At 37.1% G+C, this 24,398-nt stretch overlaps 1 pseudogene; it reads right to left on the bottom strand.

The window, feature by feature from the left end:
* LOC139717033 (uncharacterized) overlaps positions 1–24,398 on the bottom strand; it is a 350,657-nt pseudogene that overhangs the window by 309,420 nt on the left and 16,839 nt on the right.

The following is a 24,398-nucleotide window of genomic DNA, read 5'->3' on the forward strand; positions in this document are numbered from 1 at the left end:
ATTTGCTCAGCACTTGCCTAAGACGAGTCTTTGCACAAGGAGCCAACACCAGGCTCGTCACGTATCGCACACGCCTGTGGTATGTACTCTGTACACAACACAGACCAAGACCCCCTTGCATCCAAGTCACTGGCTGTATTGCCCACCACACCAAACCAACACACAAAATAAAAATGAGAAAGCAGACCATCCTTGGAAGCGGCTACCGCCAAAAAGAAGAGGGGGAAAAAATACCCAACGCAATGTGCAATTCCCCCGCCGCTAGGCAATTTCAAGCGATTATCAAACAGAGGGGGCAGGGAAGAAGGGGAGAGGAGACATCCAGTCGCGTAGTAAGTATCAGCCGAGGAAGTAGACTCACTGAGCCTGCTTTCAAGTTTTCTCCATGCAACTTGCATGGCAATAAGTATTACACTGAACCAATAATAAGTCTAGGTGGTTTTTTTAAGGTATTGGTGATCTTGAAGAAAAACTGTCATGCAGCACTTTCAAGGAAAAATTTAGCACAAGACCACTTGCTTGGAATGATAACCTTATCAAATAATGCCTCTGGAACCGTTCGGAGGTGTAGGGGCATGAAAGCAATATAATGCTAAAAACTGGAATGAAAGCAGGCAAGTGTGAAGATAGCTCTGACTATTTAAATGACAGTTCTAGTTAAAGAAGCCTCAAAGACATCAAATTTATAATGTGGTCATTTAACTACAAAGAGAATTCATCATTTTCACATCTGTTCCTTGTGTCATTCTCAACCTTTCTTGTAAGTTTTATCCAAATCCATTAACAACTTTTTGAGTCATTTTGCACACGGACAAACAGACAAACAAACAAACAAACAAACGGCGATGAAAACATGACCTCCTCCCTTGACGGAGGTACATTGTGATAACAATTGCAATGTAGAATATTCCTAGATTATTTTCCATTCAACAATAAGCTCTTGGATAAAAAATTGTACCTATGTTCTTTGCGGCTATGTACTCACCCTTAATTTTCCAATGACTTGTCCGTTTTCTAATGAATAATCAAGCTATAGTTCCTCAGACATCTATTTTCACTTACTCTTCCTCAATTTGAAAGTCAGACTGAATCTCTTTGCCTGATCTTTATCAGGCATTCTGTATCTTGCAATCTAAAGGGATCGTACAGTTTTCACTCAGACCTAATTTTTTTTTGGTGAGATAATGAGAAACCTCTAATGAAATATGAAAGAACATGCAATTCCAAGAGGACTTCACCGTTTATTTGATGAAAATTGGTTTTGAAATGGCTGAGATATCCAAAACAGAGCGATCCTAATAAAAGGTGGGACCCATCTTTTATTACGATCGATTTGTTTTACTTTGTTTTTAGATGTCTCAGCCATTCCAAAACCAATTTTCATTGAATAAACTTTGAATTCCTCTTAGAATGGTATGCTCTGTACTATTTCATAAATAGAAAGTGGTTTCTTGGTATGCTATATGTATCTCGCAAAAAGTTAAAAGCACAACCCTCATCTCCACCAATACTATACTCTCCCTTTAATACAGATTGCTCTGACTTGCTAAACTTCACCATGATGTTCAAGCTCTTTTTCCTCCTTAGTCCATAAATCAACATTGCAATCAAACACAATGTGTCATACTTGGGAATTTTACACATACTCCTTGCATAAAGTTCCCTCTCCCGATTCCTTATTCATTGAGTAAATGTTTTCAGCGAGGACAATCATTTTCTTTTTCAGACACTACCAAACCTCTTTAGGAAAACAAGGTTTAACAAAAACAATACTGAAGTAACACAGAGGTTGGGGACAGGGATAAGGGTATGAAAAGTGCAATCAACTCCCTGCTGAGCTACCTCAATGATTAGCTGAAAAAATGATCTGTTCAGTTCTATTTAGACTGTGACCATTCACCACAATCCAATTTTCAATTCACAGCACTGGCATGGCTCCTCAGACCCAGGTACTGAATTCTGACTCAGCCCACTTTATATCCAACCAAACCTACTCTGTGAGTGGCAGTGTTGTTTTGCTGCTTTGTCTTTTGTTTTATTTGTTTGTGACTCCTGCATGTAGCATGTGAAAAACCTATAAACAAATAGATCTACAGAATTTACACTCGCTGATCCATTCATTGCCATGTTAAAAGACATGATACAATGTATCTGTGTTTCATCATTTCAAGACATGCCACGATATGTTGTGACACTCATAAATCATAAGCAATGTCCATGATCATGGCTCCTAAAAGAGCAACACCAATAACACACACACACACACACACACACACACACACACATACACACCAGATATTCGGCATATGAAGTATATGAGACTTGTTCTGAATATTTTTTAAAAGTATTATGACAGTTGTGACTGCAACAGTCATTGTAAGTTTTTCAAAAATACAATAGAATAGTTAAAGAAGGATGAGTTCGACATCTGCAATTCATGACAGTATCCAATGACTATTTGCCTATTGACTGTTTGTCACAGATAAAAGATTGTCTCTGAAGATAACTGGCACATAAACTCAATTGTCCTCAATTCTTTTCTCTCATTTTTTGAAATGTATGCTTCCCCCCCCCCCCTTTTTTTTCCCCCATCTTTCTCCCTTCCTGCCCTCCCAGGGTCTATGACCATACCACTCTCAAGACAAACATCTATATATGGAGCATCAGGAGGCGATAAATAGTTTGCAAAATAATTCATGATATTACCATGCTGGCAGAGTTTGTTTTGTCTCTGAAGGCTGTTGCTTAGGTCAAGCCCATTTCACACGATTAGGCAGGGAATGAGTTTACCTCACTTTTTCTTTCAATGAGATCCTGCACAGCAGTAGAAGTGGGTACCATAAAAACTAATGGTCCTTTTAAATAAACACATACAACATTTTGTGTGTACGTAAGAGTTGATTGGCATCGAACTTTGGTCTCAAAAATATTACTGTCCCTTCTAGGTTTCATTCATTTTTTGTTTTCAGTTCTTGACTAAAAATGAGAATGTTTATCTAAACCCACTGATGCAAAATAAGGTGAAACTTTGTTGATGACTTTTGATAACTCTCAAAAATGGAAAACTAAATCACAAAAACACACAAAAAGTCAATAGTCCTTAATGCAACTGAAAAGCTCCACTATCTCCTTCATACGTCTTTCCCATTATCTTTACTGATACAATTTGTATTTTAAAGTAAACACTCATAGTTCTAAGCAACGACAAAATTAATGTACAGATGCTAAAGGTCACTTGTATGCTACACTGATGGGTCATACAATAACAAAATATTCACAGTTGACACAAAAATTGTTGCCCTGCAATTTACCTTGTATCTAAGGTCATGGATGGAATGATGAAATGAAAGATGTACAACCGTTGCTCAACTTTAGGTAGAATGATATGCCACAATGCATTTTGAATGGGTTTGCCTCTCACTCAATGATCAGTAACACAGTCATGAAACAAATCACATGTTTACTTACACTTGAGATCAATACATTCACACAGCACTGCACAAACATGGTAGACAATGAATAATCACAATGGCCCTTTTTAGTGCTAGTGACTGATGGTAATATGGAGAGCTATCAAAGTGAAGATATTTGCAGGCTTTCTAACAAAGCTATCGCAAGCATTATCAACACAACTGTGGTTCCCAAACATGATATTCAAACAGTTAAAATAGCAATGGTGGATAGAATATTACATTATAAATCTGGGCCCCGTTTTATCAAAAGATATAATCTATTGTAAATTCCCTTACCACACAGGCTGCCATAGACTTATGACAGAAATCAACTATGTAATCAATTATAACTCTTCATAAAAGAGGGCCCTGTTTTTACAACACAGTTAGGAGATTCTGGTATGTATATATCTTTTGCCATGTTGTGTGCCGCAGATTGATGAGTCAATAACAAATATTAGTAAATACGATCTCAAATCTTAACTTGCTATATAACACCTTTGCATATTGAATGCATTTAATAGCCACATGAAAATTGAAATCTTGACTATGGGATGATGGTCCCTTTCATTTTATCCCTTTTCGCTTTGTACATTATGCGAAGACCAATTATATGATTTGATATCACTATGATTACAAACACTTACAAGTAAATGGAACACCTGCTATAAAGACAGAATTCTGTACATAATTTCACAAGAATACAGATTTTGTAGAAGTTTGTACAAAAATACATTATATGGATGACAGATACACAAAAACCGAGACGAAGTATGTTCATGTCTACTACACAAAGGAGAATGCAGTGTATTTACGGCAGTCAGTGAACCACCAACAAGCCAGCACCCTGGATGTGGTGCACAAAACAGGGGCAGAAATACTGGTAAACTGGTTTTCTTTAGTTCGACTCGCTCTCAAAGCGACACTGTACACAGTTTGTGTATTCAAATGCAATCTGCCCATATTTTGCCATACCCCAGAGCAGTGAGTATATACAATGGTAATATGACCATGCCCTAGTTAGCTGCCCAGCTTTTCCACAGGATCCTTTTCCCCTTGCTTTTTTTCTTTTCTCGGGCAAAATGGTCCCATTTTCTCTCCCCAATTCTCCCACCTCTCCTATTCTTTTCCTACTTCCATCTGTTTGGCATCTCTTCTGAAATGGCAGTTTCCATTTCTTGTGCGATTCAGAGGCAGCTGAGCTTCCAGATCTTGGGTTTTATTTGACGATCAGACATAGAGCATGCTGCAACATCACAGTTCTGGTGGGAGCCTGCCTGTGGAGTCTGTACCTCAAAAACACATTAGAACTGATTTTCATGCATGTTTATGCACAGCACACAAATTTTAAATGAAGATCAGCTTGCCTTGTAATCAAACAAAAGTGAGAGGGGGGAAAAAAAGTAGGATTGTAACCTTCACACTCCTATCGCAAATCTTCCTCCAGCATTGGTACGAATCTAACCTTGCACAAGATAAGAACAGATTCAAAGTTATACAACAGGAAGAACACTGACAAGGTTTAAGTTCATCAAGTCAATGACCTTGTCCTTGTAAACTTGAAAATATGACCAACAAAAAAAAAAAAATTACTCCCACACTATTGTTCTTATATGGGGAGTAAATAATATGCCAACTCCACCACCAATCTTTGTCAACCAAATGAAAGAACTTGAGGCAAACTGTCAGATACCTAGTTATTTTCTTTAATGCAACTAACTCTCTTTTATAGTTTCATCTAGTTGAGTACACTTTGGGTATTATTCATGACAATATAAGCTTCAAAATGTCACTGGTTACAAACTTTTAAAATTTGTAAAGCCAAGTCATCAAGGTCCTATGTTTGTAGGTAAAAGAACTACACTTAAAATCCTGCATTTGCTTGTTGTTAGTATCTTTTTTTGTAGAGTTGTTTATGATCAGTAAATCATGCATATTTTCAAAGAAGGTGTACAAAGCTAAGCTGCTTTAAAGTGAGGGAGCTTTACAAATGATTGGCAGGCATATCACGGGTACTTTGGCAGGATCAAAACTGATAAGCTATAGCCACTATCTGCCAAATAAAATTGGTTGTATGACAAATGCATCAGTAAATACTGTCTTATCTAGTTTTGGCTGTAAAAATATGCATATATATGCTAGATACACATAGGAGGGAGTATATCAATCCAAAGTGATTGCATACTGCATAAAGTTGGACAGTGTCTCTCATACCCCTCTTGGCAATTTAAAAAAAAAAAAAAAGCCTTTCATCTTCTGTATGCAATGATCTACAAGTGATTTCTAATGGGAAAAATACTTCAAAATGTATTTAGACAATCCAAAATTATCAGAACTGAAGCAAAGGACTTCTTCCTTATATGGTCAATATGCAATACCCATGATATCAAACTCTATCGAAAGGCTAGGATTTGACCAATCAAAGCTTAATACATTATTAGGAGTGCTTACACAGAGTAGAATTTATTGGAGACTCGTGAACAAAATTTCAAATGGCTGCTGGATAAATATGCTCTATAGGCTGCAAATTATGTGAACATGTCTTCATTCTCAGGAGCAAGCTAGAAATGACATAGCTTTGGTGTCTCGGACAATACATAGCATCACCCAGATGGCTTCATGTCATCATCAGGCACATTGAGAAAGCTGCAATCAGCTCCATATCTTCTTTCCAACTTCCATCACCTTAATGGATCCTTACAGGCCACCATGCACAATCTGCAAGGGGCTTAAACTGATGGGACTTACCCACCATTAGTCACCTTAATTTGCTTAATTAATCAAATGGGAATGATTTAAATCTTAGATGACTGAAGGAAGAATTCGGCATCATGGACAGAAATTCTCTTCCACGTGAATGATCTTAGGATAAGGAGAGTGAGAGAAAAAGAGAAGGATAAGGAAGACACTGACACTTTGTCCTTGTAAATGTCAAGTTGACCAGTTTTGTCAGAGTGGAGACAAAAGACCTGTTACCAAACTATAAGGCAGTGAATATCTGATCTTCAATCAACTCATATGCAATCCACTGAAAGCAACGTGAGATGTCTGTGAAATGCCATTCTTCATTTAAAGCTGAGCGAGTCATATTCCTGGCTAGACAGAGCAGATCAGAAATTATTCAGTAAAAATTATGTTGTGGACACGATTATCCCATCTTTAAGCTGACCTGATAAAGCATATACTATCTAATCTAACATCAATAATATTTTGTGACAATCATAAGAATAATAACGATCATAATAACTTGTTTATGGAGAACACTTTTTATGATAGGATTCTTGTCAAAGTATATTTAAGTGTACAAATAGGATGATATACAAACTGGTAGTTATTCTGACATATTATGCTTGTACATTGTCCTCCAATCAAAAGTCAGTATTAAGTATGGATACATCAACAACAACAATAGTTTTAAACAAAAATTACACATGTGTTGAGCAAGGTATGAAACCAATAGTCAAAATCAGGAACTTCAGTTAGAAGATACAATTTTTTTTTTTTTTTTTGGGGGGGGGGGGGTTCCATATTATGGTGAACATCTAGAGTGTGACATGTTGAAGGAAAAAAAAATATAAGAAAAATTTTAATTATCCTTTGCATTTAACTATTAAACTACACTAATATAATCATTACTTTGCATAATGCACTGGATACAATGGCCAAAAGAACCGTAGTAATAAAAACTCAGTGTCTCACTTTGTTAAGCCTATTACCAGCTTGCTGCTTGAAGAGAGACAGTTCTTCATAACCTTAAACTCTGGAACAGTGTATTAACAAAGGGGAAAATGTTTCAAAGAAAGACAAGGGATGGGATACAAGACAAGAAGATAGGGGCAGCAAAAGAAGAGCTCAGCAGCAAATGACATGGAAGAAGTAAAAAGTATCAAGAAGCAAAGAAGATGATAGCAATGTGAAATATGAAGACTGGAAAAAGTGACACGTCAAACAGTGCACTAACAATGTCACTAAAGCAGATAAAGGAAAATAGACACATACAAAGAAAATGTTAAAAAGGAACAATCTTGAAGAAGAAAGAAGAGAAGCATAGATAGAGAATGAGAGTGAAGATGACAAGTATTATTACATTAACTGACAAACTCTTCTTTCTCACACATTGATTTAGCAGCAAGTGGTGTGGTTTCCATTACAGCAGTTTGGGTACAGCAGTCAAAGAGTAGCAATGATGACAAAGATCATAAAAATCTTCTCTCTTTTTTCTTGAGATAGTGGAGGTCTGGCTGGCAGAGGGTGGCTGAGGCTACTCAGACCTGGTTTGGGTCAAGCAAATTGGTCATTATAATATGATATTTCCAAAGCCTGAAAACAGCTACTGGCCTGTACAAATGAATCAACATTCATATCATTTCCACATCATATAATTCTTCCATTTTCTCATTTTCAATTCTTTCCATTCCTTTATCATTTCCCCTTCACCTCCTCCTCTTCTTCCTCCTCCTCTTCCTCCTCATCCTTTCCCTCCCTGTATAGAGCCCTATTTTTTCCCTGCCTGGAGGTCATTCAACAAGGAAGCTGCAGGACTGCAGATGGGAGTGTACTGTTCCTTTGTCCCCAAATGCCCATGCATGTAAACAATAAACACAATGGGCAGTGGTTCCCAAAGACTGTAACTGTTGAAATACGACTCAAATACAAAGGTAGAAGCCTTAGCTTGGACGAATTATCAAAATGTATCGGGAGGTGCTGTTTACATGTAGCCAAAAGCAGGGAAAAATCCATTGAGATGATATCTAATGAAAGAAGCTGGCAAATCATACTAAAATTAGTTTAAGTGGTCTCCATTATCTCATGTGTTTTTTGTACTTTTTCTACTTCAAATACTGCAATTTTACATGTGTTCTCTACAGGTTTGTGTATAACATGAATATACAAAGGAAAAATCATAGAGTTTAAAGACATGCATTGTCTTGCTTGATATCACAAAATGAATGAAAACATTAATTATACACAAATTGTAGGAGATCACACTGGCAAGGTCTAACTTCTTGAGCAGATTTTTGATTTTCTTTTTTTCATAGCCCCTGAAATATAGGTTTTTAGTGGGGGAAAAAAGATCACAGAGAGAAACCACAAAGAAAAGTGATCAAAGGAACAACAGACTTTAACAATAGCTTTAAATAAATGGTCCTAATTCATTGCATCCAAATTTCTATCAACTTTCTATCGCTGGACTAATAAGTCTTTCATCCTGATATAATCAGGTCTGTGGTCGCTAGCCGCTGGCCTGAGGCCAAGTTGTAAGTCCACTGAATTACTCCTACTAACATTGTAAACCAGATGATATTTGCCAATAAGCCTACATGTAGCTATATGTATAAATCAACCTTTGCAAAACAAATCAAGATACATATGCATTCCCTGTTCCGGTCTTAAAATAGGATGGACTTCAGAAGTATATCTTGATCTGATATCATAAACTTGAGATAAAATCATAAATGTGGGCTATCAAATATGTTTGACTATGTTTCAATGGGGAAAATGTGAAAAATTATGACGAAAGAATGGGGAAAACATGTGTACACGTTTCTGCAAAGAAAACTGATGATAATGCTTTGGTCTATATGTGACAACACTGTACATGCTTATGTTACACACTTTCAGCAATAGACCAAGTGCGCATACCTTGAACTTAGATAGCATGTCCTTGTTCAAACCATTTTCATCACTTGAACACTTATCAATTCCTTGTGGAATATGCTCTTTGTGATACTGAACAATGCAGAAGTACCTGTAGGTCATATTTTGGAGGGTTGTCAAGTATGTAAGCATGACCTGGAAATAATAGTTTTACACACAATGTGTCGTAGGAGTATAACCCTTGTCCATGGCAGGCAGTGTACATGACTTCACCATCCTGAAAACTATGTTCAAAAGACAGTCCATAGCTTTTAATGTTAGCACACCAATGCACTGTTGTATCACTGGCTTCCCTTCCCCTTTGGGACAGCGGTCGGTCAGGCATTCGCAGTCCAGAAAATGTTCTGACCATGGCAAATACTTGAAAATTTGAACCTCCTTTTATACACGTATATTCTGCAAAATCTAGTGGTAAACTAAATGAGCAAACAAGCACACAACAGTGCATATTTCCTTGGCAGAAAATTGTCGCTCAAACCTGAAAAGGGGCAAATGTGATCATGATTAACAAAAAATGGAATGAGCTCTCATCAAAAAGTTGTGGAATTGTTTTGATTTTACCTTTTTCTGAACCTTTCCATGGTCTTTGTTGATATTCCGGGACACCGTAGTAACCGCCTTGATATTGATTCCCACCTAGGGTTACAAAAAAGCAGGTATTTCCAAATTAAACATGAATGGAGTACCAAGTTTTTTTTCTCTGTGTCTTTTTTTTTTCCTTGTCATCGTCGAGCTTTATGACCAATCAATACACATAACATAAAGCATTCAAAATAACACAAATGGACACAAATGCTAATCACATGAAAAATGCAAGCAAATCTAATTCTGTATCCTCAATACAAAATAAATCATGTGTTCACAAATGTATTTTTTTTTGTTGCATTTGTATCAGACAAATCAATACTACACCCAGAGTGATGTACAGCAGAACAGGTATTGTTAATTGACAAACCACTACATGTAAACAACGGCTGTATCAAACACAGGAATGAATGTTGATAAGTACAGAAAAACCAAGAATTCCCTGATGATCTAGGCTCACATTGATCATGAGCTTTATATGCATGACGCTATTCAAGAAGAAGAAAAAAATTGACATGTCTCATACCCAACCATTTGTATGCGTGCTGATCAATGCTTTAAACCTTACATGGTCTAGAAACATTACACGAAAGAAAATTACTTCATACTTTAGAATGACCTGTTCATCCTTTACCAATCTGGTAAGATATGTAATCATTTTACCCTGAACATAGAAGCAGTATTTGACATGCCTAGCTTTATTAATAATGTTTGTACACAAAGTTTGATTACAGTGTTTGCATTGTGTTCACACTGTATCTGTATACATCCAGAACACACAAATATATTGAAGACAGTTTCGTTTAATCTTTCAGGATCACTTTATTTCATCAGCAAGTGTGGAGAAACATCCATAAAAGAATATGGAGTACTTTACATACTGTAACAATTACAAAATGTGAACATGGACAGTAAAAAGTTTATACCATGTTAACAACTGAATGAGATACTTCCATTCATCATTGAGCACAAGGAATTGAAATTTGATAGCAATTTATAGTTGTTAGAACATACACTGTAACACCACAAATTTTTGCGTGCACGAAACTTGCGTGAATTTCACAAGGAGCCAAGATTTGCGAAAAGTAAAATGCACACAAAAGTTTTGGTCTACGCAATGCACTGAATGCCAGCAGCAATTCGAAAAAGTTTTGATATTATTGCAAAAAAGGCTGTCATCTCCAATTCGTGAAAGTTTCACGCAGCAAATGTTTCTGGTTTAATAGTAACAGACTACTGGATGTAGAAAGTATGAGATGGGACTCCACTTCAGATTAAAGGCAGGTTTGAACCACAAGAGGAAGGTCCAAGCCCTAGTTTCTGTAACTGGCTGTAATCCATTCACAGGTCTTGACTGGCTAGGCCAAAAGTACTGTACATTAGTTCACTAGTGGACCCCATCACAAGTAGGGGAATGAAGCATTCCACTTGGGGGTAGCCTACTGAAGAAGAATTCAATCATGTTCACACTGCATTATTGGTAAATTCATACAGTGTCAGGCACTAAATCAATATGTTGTATGCTATCCAAGCCATTGTTTGCTAGGGAAGAGAGAGAGAGAGAAAAAAAAAAAAAATCTGTTTCGAATACAGCATGGCACATTTACTTTGCATGCCTGTCAATACAACATGTATGTACAATGTAAGTGCTACTGTTGTCATTGTTATTATTAGTTCATTCTTTATATCCTTGTGGGTTTTCTGGACAGAGATGTAGAAGTTGAAGTCCTATGCTAGTAGCTTTCCACAAAATTTTGGTGCAAAAAGAATAAGAATAAGATACTAAGTATAAGAAATTCAACACTACCAGCAAAAGTAACATTGACGGCATAATGATACACAGACATCACTCATTCACAGAAAATGAATGCCCAAAAACTAACATCCAATATTACAAGATATATAATAGTGGAAAATTGAGCAAAGAGAATGGAATTCCATCGGGATTCGAACCCGAGTACAAGTTGTACATATATTTGAATAGATATGAGGCACTGAAAATGCACTTCCTGTATTCTTCTCAATTTCAGGTTCATTTCAATCTCATTAGTTTCATTCGTGTTTCATTCATTTTCATGTACATGTGTGTGTAATGAATTTTGTATTTCATAATTCACTTATCCTACTGCACCTTGAGCACATTAGTTATGTGGAATTGGTGCATTATAAGTATCCTGTATTATTATTATTATTACCTCCGCCAAGGAAGGAGGTTGAGTGATCATCGGTGTTGGTTTGTCTGTTTGCAAAATAATTAAAAAGTTGAGTAGGGAGTAAAATGAAACTTGCATAAAAAGTTGATATTGACACAAGGAACACTATTCAATTTTGATAGCGATCCGGGAATTTTTATGGATTTTTGAATGATTTTTAATCTTTTGGCATATAAGGTCAATGAACGCCATGCAATGACGTATTAAAACAAAATGCTTCCACTGGTATTTTGGGAAATTGCATGCGTGTAAGGGTGGAAATGAGTTGCTAGTTTGGCGGAGGTCTGTGCTCTCTGAGTGCTTTTCTAGTTATTATTCTGATTAGTCGGGGTTTTTTAGGTCATATAACCCAAGACACATGACCAATATAACTATTTCAAAGATTCTTCACAAGGTGTTTTTTTTTAACTAAAAAATCAAAGATTTTTGTGAGATGTGTTGGACTCTGTGAAATATGAAAATGATTTACGTACCAACAGTGATGTTTACTTTATGATGACATCAGATTAAAAAAAATATATATATAGAAATACTGGTAATGTGACAAGTCAACCCATGATCTGTGGTAAAACATCATGGACCAAAGACAAAACTACAACTACTTGTAGAGACAATACAAATGATGTGACTGAATGAGTGATATCAAGCAATTAGAATTAAGGCCTGCAGTGCTTGAACCAAGACAGTTTCCTGTATAGAACCCACTCATAAAGGGGCTAGGAGCAATCATTCTGTAATTATCAATTACAGACTAAAATCGTTCACATCAATGCATAACTTGATTACAAACATGTAGAACGCCCATGCTTCAACCCATATTTTTCTAGAGTGGGGGGCAAGGCAAGTTGTGCCAGTCACTCTCAATGCACACAACGGGCTCTCTATGGCTCACGGGGACCCACGGGAATTTTTCACCCTTGTGGTTCAATGATTTTCCTGCAATCGATATTCACAGCGATGAGGCAAAAATATTCAAATCAATCATTTATTTATTTATACCTTTGATCAAGCCTCTTAGCCCAGGCCCTTCCAGCACCTATCCTGCAGCATACTGTGGGATTGATCAGAGCCTGAAACCTGAATGTCACTTAGCCTTGACATTCATATTATGCACTTTTCATTCTATACCTGTCTTAATGGATTTGGCTATCAGTATTTCCTCCCTCTCTTTCTATGTTTACATCAAACTCTCCCTCCTTCTCTCACTCTCTCCCACATCTCTCTCCCACCTTCTCTCTCTCCCTCCCCCTCCCCCTATCCTTCATTCCTACTACATCTTCTTCTCCCTCCCCTGTATTTCCTTTTGGAATCCTTCATGATATCCAATGTGCAATTTGTTAGTTTGCTAAGTCTAGTGTGCACACCTTTTTTTCCATATTTGCATAAAATCCATCTGCCATATAAAATTTCTCTATCCTACAAGTAATATGTACCATAATACCACTCCGTATTTTCAGTATCCAAGCACTCAGCATGACTTGCTTGTCTCTGTTATCTTTAATAGAGTGGTAAACTAATACTGTCTTCTCTCTGGTATTACATGTATTACCTTGAAGGCATAATTTACCATTTGCAGATGAAACAAAAACCCAGCATTAGTGCTTTAAAATAGTTCTAAAATGTGCGTTAGGGATAGAAACAACCATTGTAAAAATTTAAATCGGTAAAATTGATGTTAAGTTTTGTTAAATATACGCAATGTGAACAATACTTATAATAAAAATGTTTCCAGACTTAACTGTCTACAGTTACGGTTTATTGAGAAAAATGCTGATATCTCCTTTATATTTTAGGCTTTATTGCGAAAATTTTATATGGTAGGATGTTTTGTGGTACAACAATGCATATGCATCAAATATGATATCTTGAACATTTTTAAAATCACTGCTCTCAAAGGTTAACAGGACCTTTAATAATAATGGTATTAACAGTTGTACCATTTCCCTTCTTTACCATAAAGTATTCTTTATCTAATTTCATCTCTTTACGGAATTTACTCATCTACATGCCTAAACAGCCTTGCAATTTTTTTTTCAGTTCATACACTAAAGAGAAAGAAAAAAAACACTTCCCGAGCATTTAGCTGTCCTGTATTTTGTTGTTGCTTTTTTTTTCTTTTTCTGACTAAAGGGCTTTTTACACTTGTGTTTCTTAACCCCGGACTTTCTCTGACCCAGGACTATCGTTAGTCCCGTACCAATTTTTTTAGCTTTTTACACTCGCCAATTAGTCCCGTACTATCTCTTGTCCGGGGCTAAGGAGAAAACTGACCTTTTTACACTCGTATTTCTTAGCCCCGGACTTTCCAAACCACATGAATATTCATAATTACGCTGTGTACTGTACACGTACACACACGCACCGGCAGCACTTGATTACCTCGTTTCTGATTGGTCAGTGAGGGTCGGACTTCGTCTCCGTCGCTTAGCCCAGGATTATTTTTTCGTTCTGTTTACACTCACTTGCTTGGCACCGCAATTGCGGTGCTAACCCCTGCTATTTTGCAGGGCCAGATAGTACCGTACTATCGGTGGGGCTAGCCCACTTTGGCAAAAACGAGTGTAAACAGAAAGTGGGCTGAGGATAGTCCCGTACCAACGGTGGGGCTAAGGCCCCCCCTTAGCCCCACCGTTGGTCCGGGGCTAAGCAAAAATTTACAAGTGTAAAAAGCCCTAAAGGGGTTCTCGTATTCCTGGTTCGCACCAATATTAAAGAAGACCTTTGTAACATTTAGCAACTATGCTTGCACAAGCTCTCCTTAATAACACAGAAAATTATCAATGCAGAAGGACCTTCACATAAATCCACCCGACCTTTTAGTGAAATTGTGTTCATAATCCCTGCATATTTCCCTCAACAATAAATACACTTCCTCACAGAAATACATTCTGCAGTTCGTGTGCATACCTCTCTACAAAAAAAAAACAATAACAAGAAAGGTTTCTATTTGTTTAAGTCTCTGCAAGGGCTGCAGAGCTAACAAACACCCGACTACAACTCATCATTAAAAAAAATACATCTATTTTGCTGCTTTAAAATTATACAAAACAGTTCAAAATTTCCACTGTATAAGTAGCAAAGCAATTTGTTGTTCATCTGTTTGATCACTTTTTTTATAAATATTCTCATCCAAACATAATACCTTTTACATAATATTATGTACAAAACTGCTGGGAACATTTTTGCCTCATTTCATCCCCCTCACTCTCTATTCCATTATCGTAAATATAAACATCATCCCCCTCTCTCTGCCATCTCATCCCATTCCAGTACACTCAGCAGTGAAACGCTTACAACCACTTGCACAGGGGAAAGGACTGATAAAAGACAGAGATAGAGACTGAAACTGTGATTGAATTCATTACTCAGTAGCACCCAATAATGCCCCATAAATTGCCTTCTGATGACAATTTCACTGCATCACAAAAATAAACATTCGAGTCCATTAGGATGGTTGAATTGGAGCATTCACTCCCTGCTAGATGGATACCTCTTGCGCACCCTGTTCACTCAAGACTTTCTTAAAGCATAAACTACTTTGCAAATGTCTTACAATTTGTTGTAGTGGGGACAAGTGTCAATACAATACTTAACCACTGCTTATAAATCATGAGATGGCATCTACTGTATTTATACGCAATATATTTTGTGGCGTTTTTATTTTTTGCAAATTTCACAAGACAACTGATATTGGCAATATCAACAACTCGCAAAATCATTGCCTACAATAACACAAATGTGCTGTGCATTGTCTCTGAGGTGGGGAATCTCACACTCTTCTTTTAAAAACAGATGATACTTACTCCTCATTCCATTAATATGATTCTCAATTTCAAATTTATCTAATCTCAAAGTTTGGATGAATTCAACATCAGAAATGATAGTAATGGAATGAGAAATGTGAAATATACATGGCCTCCTGTACACAGTCAATCCATGGACTTGAAACTGTAAACATTAATTCCAATCCATAGATGATGAATTCTACAAGCTGCAGCTATCCTTTCCAACTTTTGAATGTTCAATATTCCTTTCACCTATAACGCAAGATCTTACAAGCATATTTACTAAAGTTAATTTGTTTTAGTTGTGAAACATTACAGAGAGAGGACTTACTATGGCATAAAATCAAGTAAGCCTCCACTTCCATATAGTATACTTTTTATCCCTTGGAAACAGCATTATTCTTATTTCACACTGACACTACCCATGACTCTGGAACTTCTGTGATGGTCTTCGCAATGTACAGTATATGTGTTGAAAGCTATTTAAATGTTTGTAAAATTCTGTATTAGTAAAGTTTTTTAATGCTCTTTACTGCATTCACTATTACGGCTTCATCATTAGTATAGTAACTACTCTGTATTCTCTTGTACAGAATACTATTCAGAAAATACTTGCATTCTGACAACACTTTATGATCAGTCTTAATAGTCTCTTTTGAGAACTGTCAACAGAATTATTCTTTTTAATTACAAGTGTAGGAAACTAAAACTGTATCACACCATATGACACACAAATATAAGCATCTCTCAGCTTCTGAATATCTATATCTAATTACAAGTGATGCACATGGGTGCATAATTAGTCAATTTGTGCAATGACTTAATGAAATGCACTCATACAGTAACAATACTGTAACAAACTGGGCCTGGTTTAATGGTTATTACACCAAGCAAGCCAACTGTCCATTTAGTCAAAGTATATGACTGGTCTGAAGTGGATGAGAACTCCTAGACTCTCATGCCACTTTGCAAGTCACCGATTTGCACCATGTACATCAGGGCATCCAACTCAGATGTACAATTTGACTTACTCATGCATATAACATCTATCACTCCTCAAACAAGTATTGCAGTCACACTGTTATTCCTGACGTCGTTTCCAAAGTACATGTTGTACGTCGTTCCCCGCTGTCTTTCCGAAAGTACGTTGTTCTCCAACGTCATTCCGAAAGTGCGTCATTCTCCGACATCAGTCCCAAAGAGAAAGTTTGCAATGACCACTGGTTGCTGCCTGGTTCATCAAGTCCCACGTTGCAGGCTATCCCACACAAGAATGCTCCCAAAGGCTGCTGGATGAGTAGAACACTTGCCAAGTCGACTGATGTTGTCAGGAAATCACTCTCTTTCCAGACAAACTGCCAACATACCAGCACTTACTCTTTCTGAAACAATCTTAATTTTGTTACCAAGTTAACTTATTCACATACTTGCAGTTATCTCGTTGTGCAAACCAGAACACAATGGACAGAATCAGTCACAAACCTGCCTAGATATTATCAGAGTGTTCAAATGCAGAGTGTCATCTAGACAAAATGAACATGACATTCTCTCCATTCTTGATAAAGAATAGCACTTTACACCTACAAAAATTGCACAGTGATATGTCTTATGATAGTATCAAACCTCCTTTCACAACTTATAATCAACCATCAAAGATGTGATTACCTATGTTGTCAGCGTGTCTTGATAGAAGTCTGTGATAAAAATTATGATCCACAGACACATATGGACTGTCTTCACCAAAGGATCAACTGAAATACCCCTGTACAATGCACAACTCTTCACATGTTCAAATCAGCATAGAGTAACCATGACCACAATGTGTGATTGTTTTCTTATGAACAGAATTTGCTCTATTGGCAAGACTTCAAGAGTTGAAAGTGCTGACTACTTTTATTTTATGTATAGATACAACACTTTCACTGTCCTCTAAACAATGTCAAGATCTTGCCTCTAAGTTCAAATAAATTCTTCAAGTTCATGAGACCAATGATATGGAAGCATATTATACAAAAGGCCAATTTCCATTGGAATCTATTGCAACACTAAAAATTAAAATTTTTCACCATTCCATTCACACTGCAATGTCAAGAAAAATGTCGTATTTTGACACAAGGGGAAAATTCTGAATTTTTGCACTGTAACTGCTCATGTGCAATTGGCTCTTCAGTGTGCTACAATGTACATTACCCAACCAATGTAACAATAGCCTGGCAAGCCAGCTTCAGATTTGTATTTGGCTGTAAGAAGTCATTTATATACAACATGTATTGTGAGGAAGTCACATGAGAAGAGATGGAGTTCTGTTCTGGCAGAGATATTGTGACAGAAAAATCCAATTCCCATGCACACTTTCTGGCATTATTTTGGAGGCAGATTTTGGCAAAACAACTTTGAACCATTTAAATTATGTAGGATTTTCTTCTTTTTATTTTGTAATGTTATGATATTTCACTGTGATCAATATATGACCCTCATTATTACTACTACCTCAGATGATATTTACTAGGCATTGAGGCGACACACTTCATCATCTGTGCACAACTATACATGTACAATTTGTAGGTCAAAATCACTTTGTCTGTGGAAATCTACTCTTTTGTGTTCATCCGGTCCTTGGCTAGTAGTATAGTCTTCCTGCCATCATATTGCTTGTGTGTTCATTTGCTTTTTTCCCTTGTGAATTACAAGTGACTGGCCATGCACACACACACACACACACACACACACACACACACACACACACATACACATACGTGTATGTACTGTTTGATCCTTTAAAATAAAAGAAAGAAAAGATGCCATCTACAAATATCATCGTGAACATTTAGGACAAAAACATTATCTATATATGGAAATGTGTTAGCATAGTGCAACAAAATAAAGATAGGTAATGGGTTACAAAAATCTGTCGGTAAATACCTACACTGTAGTATCATTGAAATATGACAGAAAATCAGTGACATTTAATGGGGTTAAGGGAGAAAAAAAAAACATGTCCTAAAGTCTCTCATTATGTAAAAATCTGCAAGAGCACGGAATTTGGGATGAGAGACATAAGTCGGTCATCTACTCGGTCATCTACTCCAATCATTCAGTCTAGGAAAATGCAATCATAGTCTGGATAATCCACCAGTCTGAAAACTAAAAAGGTACGACTGGTAAGCCAAAAACTCTCAGCTAACATGCAAATGGATATTCTCATCAGAACTTAATCTGAAACTCTCAAGTAGAGCTCACTTTGCTGCACATTTATTGGTCTGTGCTGCCCCACATATTTCTTTCTTGATGAACAGATTTATTTCAATACCTTATACCTTTCGGGGGGGGGGGGGGGAGGGGGTATCCCTGTAAAGTTTGAACATCCCAGAATGCATAAATGGCTGCAATTTTAAAAAAAAAAGTTGATTACATTTTCTTGTCAACATGCTGCTTGGCATGGATGGCAGCCACACGCCCCAACTACGGCTATACAGTGAACATGGTACTCACAAATTTGTATCAACCACAGTAGTTGCAGGTTTATTGTACATAAAAGTTTTCAACAAAAGAAATGAGATTCCTCATATATTCAGGCCAAGTAAAAAAAGAAAGTAGTTTCTCGTCCGGGTTTTTTGAGCAAGGCGACGAGGGAGGTCCTTACTATTTGATATCTTACTATTTTTTCGAGGATTGTCAAAATGAAAGTAATATGTGTTTCTCGTCCGGTAATTCTGAGAAAGGTAACGAGAGAGGGCTTTACTATTTTCTATATCCAATTTACGAAATGAAATGAAGAGTTTGTTCGCAAAAACCGATAAGTCCATTTCTGCAGATTTTGAAGTACGGTCTCTGTCATAAAGTACAAAATAATACCTTTTAAATGATATATTGGTCACTACATATAAAGGTACATTTTTGAAGTTATGGTCAAAAGAAGCAAAAAATGTCTTATTATTCTCTTTATTTTTCTTGACCTTTAATCGCAAATATCTCCATTTAGCAAATATGGACTTATCGGTTTTTGCTAACAAACTCTTCAAATATCACTCCGGTAGCTGTGTCTTATAAAGACTTGTGATAGAAATCATTCACAAGTTTTGTGTGTGCTGCAATGCAAGTTGCGATTGATTTGGGGACTTGTGATCGATTTGAAGGCTATAAGACGGGGCCCAGGTCCCAAGTGTAGGTCTTGCCTGCACTCTGTGCATTTTCAAACAAATAGATATAATATGTACCATACTTGAAATGAAACTTCATGCATGCAGTGAAAAATACATAATTTGTTTTTTCTTTCCACTACAGATGTCAAGGGAAAATGACCATCTTAATACTGGTATTCAGGGGCGGATCTAGCTTTTTATAAAGGGGGGGTTGGGGCGGTATGCGAGGGAGCGTAGCGACTGAGCCGAGCGAGCGGAGCGAGCGAGGGGGGAAGGTGTGGGAGGGGGGTGTCCCCCCTCCCACAGTAGGGAGAATTTTTGAAAATCTGTGTGTGAAAATGGCGTTTTCTTGCATCTAAAACACCACTATTTTTGGTATAGAGGTCATTGCCATGTGCAATACATAAATAGAAAAAAAATAAATTACAAGTTTAAAAAAAAAGATAAGATTTTTAAAAAATGGTCCCCGGATTTTTTTTTTTTTTTTTTTTTGGGGGGGGGGGGTTGCAACCCAACCCCCCCCCCCCCCCCTCTAGATCCGCTTCTGGTATTTAGTGTTGTAATGGCATTTGTGATACCAGTGTACTTGCAATTCTGATGAATAGTGCTATTAATTGAAACAGGTATAAAACATTCTATCAACAAATGTACGAGTACGACTGAAATAAATTCCATGATATTCAAAACACTGCTTTATTTATCATTGGTGTTTGTGACTTTTTGTGTCCACACAGCTGGTATGTATCTGCATCTCTTCACAGCACAATTGTAGCACATTCAACTGGAAACTGGCTGGTACAATTGCAGATGGATGTCAAAATGATACTGATATGGCATTATAGCATTAAACATTTAAAGATGTTTCTTCATGTTCTAAAAAGACATTTGATAATCACTCATCATTTGGATGATGAATGATTGTATCACACTACAGTTTACAGGTGATACGACTCACGGCCGTGTCCGTGAATTTACATCGTAAAGAAAAGTATCCCGCAGAAATACGAGACAAACCAGAATCCGTGGAAAAGTTATTTATTTTGTAGATACACCCATTAATTCTACATTTGCTGGAAAAGCGCATTCATTTTCTCTTCAAAATAGAACAATACATCGCCGTCAGATGCAACGTTACAGAGCAGAGTGTTTGGGCCTCTACACATTCGAATGTGTTCATGCGTGCGTGCAGACAGCCGAGTGACAGACCAGGGGGATGGGGACCCTGACAGCTACAGACACCGACGCATACGCGGCCGGCACGGCCACTGCACTGGCACCGTACCTTCCGACACTGCACACACATGCACATAGTCAAAATGACATGAAAATGTATACATACAAACTCGATACAATCCTCACAAGCATTTGTACAGTACAATTCATCCACTTAAAATATGAGAAACGGGGAAAAATACGAACAATGCGCGAAATATGCGTGGAATATCAGCGATTGTTCGCAAAAAAAAATGTTGCCGCTATCGCGTTCACGACGTACCGAGTGCGCTGTACATCACAGTCCAGGCCCGCGCGCCCATCAAACTACAGTTCGACTGCTTTGTGGGTCATTCCTGCCGAGCTCGCAGTGTGAAATGCATGCGTTATTACATACGCACTACAGAAGCTACAGCTGTACTCCAGCTAAGTAGAGGACGCAAGGCGTAATTAGTAATGAGACATCACGATTGGTAGGTGAATTGTCGATTTGTTTTTTTCGGCGGCCGAAAAAATAGTAAATATCAAAAAAGTCGATGCGGCAACTTAAAATCGATGCGGGCGGAGAGCGGGCTGGGACGAGAATTATGAATTTCTTGGTATTTTCAGCGCCATTTTGAAAATAGTAAATAGTAAAAAAATCGATGCGGCGGCCAAAATCGATGCGCGCGAGGACGAGAAACTGGTTTCTTTTTTTACTTGGCCTAATGTCCATTTAAGGCCAGTGCAGTACATAAAACTAAGGGATTTTTCATAATTGATATCGTCAGCACAAAAAGTGCAATTGACTATGTTTTCTGAACTGTCATAAATCTGAAAATGAATGGGATGCATATCTGCACAGGGGATAAAAGTTCAAGCTGCAGTTTTAGTACATTGTGTACATAAATCCAGCAACAATCTAGAGCACAACTTATCACAGGAATCACTGGTCTGTATCTCTGACATGTATTGCCAGTAATCTCAAGTTAGATACAGAATGCAAGCCACTGACCGCTGCAACAAGGTTTCCAGCAATGTCTACAATGTATGTTGCATACTGCTGAGACTGAATGTCATGGTGCAACATTTTAAGATATCCTACAGCACTACATGTTTAGCCCGAGTAATAGCTCAGTTCTTACTCCAACTTGATCCCTACTTCCCGGTAAGCAGATCTGCAGATGCCATAGGATTACAGTAATGGCTTGGGCACAATAACGAACTGGATATTTAATCTCTGCACTACTTGGATATTATGGGTGTTTTTCTTCTTCTTTTTTTTTCCTTCGCCTTCCATGTATTTGAGAGAAAAAAAGGTTTGCCGCAATAATATGAGTAGTTAAACCAGAAAATCATTTTACATTATGGGGGGGGGGGGGGGGGGGGGGGGGAGGGGGGGAGGGACTAAAATTTAGCACTTAGATGGTAAATGGGCAACATGCATTCTAAGAGGCTTAAGCACATAGTAATAATGATATTTAAATGTAGTGTTTACCATTGCGAGCAACGATTTAAAAAATGTTTGTGTTATCACATTTGATGCATATGTGTAGGTCAGTCGTATCACAAAACATCCTACCAATACCATATAAAAATTTTGCAATACAGCCTAAAATATAATGAGATATCACTACTTTTCTCAATACACCATGACTGTATACGGTTTAGTCTAGAAACAATTTTATCATAACTATTGTTGACATTTTGTACCGGCATATTAAACAATACTTAACATTGATTACACCGATTTACTTTTTACACTGGTTGTTTCTATCCCTGACTCACATTTTTGAACTATCTTGAAGCACTAAAGCTGGGTTTTTGTTTCATCTGCAAATGGTATATATAAAACCTTTAATGGTGACTGTCCACTAGGGCTATGATACCTCTCCATGACCATCAGCAAAGGACATGCAATGCATGTCTGATCCGTCTGATACTACTGAAACGGTTAATTGCCTGATGACAGCCCTTGAGCTTTTTTTTTTGTTGTTGTTGTTGTTGGGTTGTTTTTTTGTTTGTTTGTTTGTTTTTGTTTTTTTTTTTTGGGGGGGGGTTGGGGGTTTTTTGTGTGTGCTTTTCCTAGGCTATATATCATAAGCCTTTTCAGACATATCAGGAAAACAATGAAATTATCTGAGTCAGAGTAATATCATTTCATCACTTTAAGTCAAATGAGCTATGTCTTAGGGGTATGAAAATTTGAGTGCACATTAAACAAGTTTACACATTTAGTTCATCAACCATCACTAGTGACATGACGATATACACATCAGTCATCTAGTGAAACACTATCAAGTACAGTGCCAACAGGCAGATGTGACTGACAAAATAACAAACAAACAAAAAAAACAGATGAAAGATGCATGAAAAATACAAATAACACAGCAGGCAATAATGAAACAGCCACAAACCTTGGTAATACTATTAATTTCTTTTAAATTAATCTTTTTACTTAGTGAGGAAATGTCCATTTGGAAAAGCCACCAAAAACATTATTTTCATGTTGTTCTGTACAAACCAATGAAAGAGTTGTGGCATCACCACCTCTTCCATTGCCTTTCTTGTTGCAACCAGTAAATATTCCACAAAATCACATGAACAGATCTCATTCCATTACTTTCCTATTTCATATCCAAGTTTGTTGAAATTATAATAATACTATAATAAATTATAATAAACCAGTTTCACCCATTACAAGTCAACCTGAACAATGTGCACGTTTGCACTATAAGTAAGAGTTAGATTTTAAATAGTCAGCTTAAAGCACTAAACGCTTCCTCTCCCACATATGACTGTGTCTTGTTATGATATGTACCACATACTACATATCACATTTTAGCAGTTAATAATGACTAGTTGATCATGTGCATTCAACCACATTATATATCACCTGGTATACATTGTACATAACTACCATACACACACAAAATTAAGAACAGTCATTCACCCCAATCCTCACTCTTGTGGCATGCATTGATTATTGTGTGAATCATCTATCAAACTACGTATGAACTCTGTTGTATTTGCCCAAACTTGAATATTATTTGGGGATGAAAAGTTGATTGAAAAAAAGCATTAATTTTAGAGAACTATCTTGATTTAAAATTACAAGAAAATCTATTCCAAAGAAAAACTTTCATTCAGTAAACACAGAAATACAGAAATAACGGACCAAAGAAAATTTTGATGGGGGGGGGGGGGGGGGGGTTAGATTGTTCCCTAAACCTAAGTTAAGAGCCTCACTACAGAACTGTAGTTTTGGTAACAATATGTCAGTTCAAATGTAACTTTTCCATTTTGCATCAGAACACATAAACATACATACACATACAGCTGTATACCATAGAGAGAGAGATACATACCCTA

This window comes from Diadema antillarum, unplaced genomic scaffold (assembly GCF_040938485.1).
Source record: "Diadema antillarum isolate AM-2024a unplaced genomic scaffold, OU_Dant_1.0 scf00000071, whole genome shotgun sequence".
In the NCBI taxonomy this organism is placed as follows: domain Eukaryota; kingdom Metazoa; phylum Echinodermata; class Echinoidea; order Diadematoida; family Diadematidae; genus Diadema; species Diadema antillarum.